Here is a 4539-nt window from a genome sequence, read left to right on the forward strand (position 1 = left end):
CTAAGCAGCAGGCAAGGTGAACCTGTTGGGCAGTAACACTCCTGCCCCCAAAACCCACTACACTCAGTTTATAGGAAAGTAAAGGGCAGGAAAAACTTGCCTGATAGATTTACGGAGACGGGGTGGAAACCATTAGTAAGTCTGTGGAGTATTGTCAGAGTTTGGTGTTGTAGTCTACATATTAAAAGTAATCAGTTAAACAACTGAAATAAAATTTCCCCCAAATATGTTTGCCAAATTTGGATGACTTTGTTTCTGTCTTTGCAGAATATAAAGTGTTAACATGAGGTAAGTGCTAAGGTCTAGAGAAGGCAGTGGAAGATATGACAAAACGACTCCAGCACCATGCCTGAGTCCAGTGTGCTCTGCTGGGGCAGCACATTTTTGTACATTGCTGTATTTGAAAACCCCTACAAGATTCATGAAACTGGACAACCGTCTTTATAACACTCCTAGTGATAAAACAAGTAAGGATGGCTGGTTTGCAGTCATCTGAGCAGCCCCTCTAGTTTCACAGATACGGTTTCTCTCTGATATTGAACGACTTCTAATTTCAAGCAGAAAGCTACATCACAAGGATAACTGTATGTGAAAAGAACCGGTTTTCTGTGTAATCCTAAACTTTCTAGTTTGCGCATTAAAAGCCATTATTTGAAGAAGAGCGCGCAGGCTCCAGCTGGCCGCCAAAGGGTCCTTGGCATCACAGGCTAAGAACCTACTTCTTTGGGAGAGAGCAGGGGCGGGGAAGGGAGGGGAAGGAGATAGAGGCAGGCGTCATATAACTCAGCTGGCTCCCGCAGCGGGTTGGTCGGCTGAGTGGCTGAGAGTGGGGCGGAAGAACAGACGGGGACCGGGAAAGGCGCTGTCGGTGACATCACGGATAGGGCGATTCCTATGTAGAGGTAGCTCAGGGGCCGCTGCTTCGCCACGAAGGATTTCTCCTGCTTTGGGAACAAGTCCAGGACCTCCGGTTGGACATGAGAGTCCCAGCTGTGTGTCAGGGCTAGGAGAGCTGGGAGTGGCATGGGGGGTGTGAGGGTTGGGGTGCGCGGGGCAAGTTACCTTATATGTAAAGGTTGAGGCGTATGGAGCTGTGGCAGGGCGGAGGCGTAGAAATTCATACTTACCTGGCAGGGGAGATACCATGATCACGAAGGTGGTTTTCTCAGGGCGAGGCTTAATCCATTGCACTCCGGATGTGCTGACCTCTGCGATTTCCCCAAATGTGGGAAATTCGACTGCATAATTTGTGGTAGTTGGGGACTGCGTTCGCGCTTTCCCCTGGGTTTTGTAGTGCTAAAAGCAGGTTGCGAAGAAAGGTCTACTTCTCGTTTTTTTTGGCGTGTAGTTTCTGTGGTATTAGGTTATTTTTGTATCCGCGTGGCAGGGAAACCGGAAGTAACATGTCGCTGCTGTTCCAGCCGGCCGCACAGCTTTTTTTCTACTTGAGGCTACTTTTTGCAGAGATTGGTTCATGGTCTTCTGCGGTCTCATGCTCTGCAAAAATCTTAGTGTTTTTCCCTAGCTCCCAAGTCACCTTTTACACAGCCTCTGCTTCTAACCGCAGTCCTCACAAGAGTTTGTAGGATTTCTGTGCTAGCGGGGAGTGTGTTCTCATAACATTCTTTACTTTGTGGAGGGGAACAGATCTGCCGGCGCCCAGGTGTCCTAACTCAATTCATCCCGAGGCCCGCTGGTCAGAACCGCAGTCTCACCCGTCTTGGCAAAATGCGCTACGATCCTCCCTGAAATATAAGGCGGAAAATTTTACGCGGAGCCGTGTCCGCTGTCTCCTGTCGTTTACATATCTAGTCTTTTTTCAGACCTCATTTAAGCGACAGCTTCTTGTTTGATGTCTCGCTTCCACATCCTATATCCATTGCCAGGCAACTTTCTAGATAGCACCCCGACCCATCCTTCCCACCTCTAAGCAGCCCTGTCCTATCTCTGGCGCCAGTGTCCTCCCCCGTCCCTCTTTTCTTCCGGCCCTCGCTTATCTCCTTCATGGGCAGAGAATACTTAGCTCTCTCTCAACCAGCGCTTTGCGCTTTACATGCATCAGTACCCTGGCAAATTCGGACATTTCCTTAATACTCCTTCTCAAATGGCATTGTAAATTCATCTTTTTAACTCCCAGTCCCTGCACTACATGAGCACGAGAATTGCACTACAGAAGAAAACCGCAGGCCTAGTGAAAAAAACCCAGGCTGGCGGTTCTGGGCATTTTGCCAGCCTCTCCCAGGTTGTGTTTTCTGACCCCACCCACTTCTGATCTGTAATGTCCTGGTCAATAGAAACTACCTGTCCCAAACGGAAAAGGCAAGGAGGACCACGGCCTATGGCGTCCCCTGGTGGCTACCCTGGGGACGGCACTCGTAGATCCGCGTGTCCGGAGAAGCTTCTGCCTTCCCGACCTGGGGGCGGTGCAGAAACTCGCCGCTCCAAAGAAAACCGGCTGGAACTCACAGGACACCCAGCGCGTGTTCAGGACACTGCGAGTGGAAGCCGTACGTCCTACAGACTGATCTAGTTTGAGGAAGACGAGCCATTTACTTCTAACCCCAGCAGCGGACATTGCCTTGCTCAAATACAAAATATATGAACCAAGACTGAAAACAACTTTCATTGTGTTACTGATGAACAAACGGGTTCTTAGAATGTTTAAGAAATGTCCTTTGTTTCGGGACCGTCATCACTAACGTATGCTTGGGATTCCTGATCGAGGAGTTTCTGAGCAAAAGCAGCCCACCAATCCAGTGGCTGAGAACTGCTTGGATATTGGCTTCCAGGCACATCAGAAATACCGAGGTTCTGACAAAGACGTGAGCTTCTGTCTGCCTTTGGAAAGGCCTTCTTCCAGTCCTGGCGCTGCCACTTGCCTTCTGTTTGACCTTAGGCCAGGTACTTCAATTTGCTAGGCCTCCAGTTGGAAAGTGTTACATGAAAATAATAATAATGTGCGATTAGAGTTATTGCACAGATTACAAAAGACAGTCTAATAGTACAGCTAGCATCGTGTGTGGCTTACACTAAGGGTTTGCTGATAGGAAACAATATCCCAGATAAGGTTTTACCCCCTTAATTATGAAATATAGTAAAGAAAATTGTGTGGACTTCTGCTTCAGGCCTCAACATTTTCCAAAACACGTTTGAATGAATTTTGTACTTATGAAGGTGACATCCTTCTACAAAATCAGTTAAAACTAAAGAATGACAAATGGAATTTACAGAACATATATTCACAAAAATAACTTGTTCCTAGCAGCTTTGTTTACAATAGTCCCCAAACTGGAAACGGTTCATATACAATCAAGAGGTGAATGGATCTATTGTGATATATTCATCCAGTGGAAGATGGGACAAATCATGGAAACATGAGATAGCATGGGTGAATCTCAGAAACCTCATGCTGAGTGATGAAAAGAGTGCATTCTGTGCGGTGCCATGAAGCTGAATTTCTAGAACAGGTGAAACTAACCTGTATAGTGACAGAAACTACATCATTGATTGCTGGGGACAAGGAGTCGAGGGGACTGACTGCAAAGGGCACAGGAGGACCTTTTAGAGTAATAGACATGTCATCAAATTTGAAATGAATGCATTGTATCATATTCAACCAATGCCTTCATCAATTTGATTGTAAAAAGTAATAAGAAAACCACTGCAGGTTGGGCGCGGTAGCGCACGCCTTTATCCTAGCACTCTGGGAGACAGAGGCAGGCAGATCACCTGAAGTCAGGAGTTTGATACCAGCGGGGTCAACATGGTGAAACCTCATCTCTAATAAAAATACAAAAAAAAAAAAAAAATAGCTGGGCGTGGTTGTGGGCGCCTGTAATCCCAGCTACTAGGGAGGCTGAGGCAGGAGAATCTCTTGAACCTGGGAGGTGGAAGTTGCAGTGAGCCTAGCTCACACCACTACACTCCAGTCTGGGTGACAGAGTGAGTGATGCCACACGAAAAAAAAAAAAAAGATAAAATAAAAAAGGCCAGGTGCAGTGGCTCATGCCTGTAATCCCAGCACGTTGGGAGGCCTAGGCGGACGGATCACGAGGTCAAGAGATCGAAACCATCCTGGCCAGCATAGTGAAAGCCCATCTCTACTAAAAATACAAAAATTAGCTGGGTGTGGTGGTGAGAACCTGTAGTCCCAGCTACTTGGGAGGCCGAGGCAGGAGAATCGCTTGAACCTGGGAGGCGGAGGTTGCAGTGAGCTGAGATCATGCCACTGCACTTCAGCCTGGGTGACAGAGCAAGACTCCGTCTCAAAAAATAAACAAACAAACACACAACAACAACAAAAACAAAACCACTGCAAATCATAATGCATTCTACTTAATTTCATGTGCGTTTAGCTTTAGAAGATTCCTTTAGAAAAGTGTCTCTCGAAATGTGATTGAGAGTTCAGGAATTCCTTCATTTCTGTTTCTGTCTCTTTGTCGTCAGTTAAATTCATGCACTATTAAATGGAATATTTGTAAAATGAAAATACAGTCTAAGCTCAATTTTACAAAAACATATATATATATAAAATACATG

This window comes from Rhinopithecus bieti, unplaced genomic scaffold (genome assembly GCF_001698545.2).
Source record: "Rhinopithecus bieti isolate Rb0 unplaced genomic scaffold, ASM169854v2 scaffold_23402, whole genome shotgun sequence".
Lineage (NCBI taxonomy): Eukaryota > Metazoa > Chordata > Mammalia > Primates > Cercopithecidae > Rhinopithecus > Rhinopithecus bieti.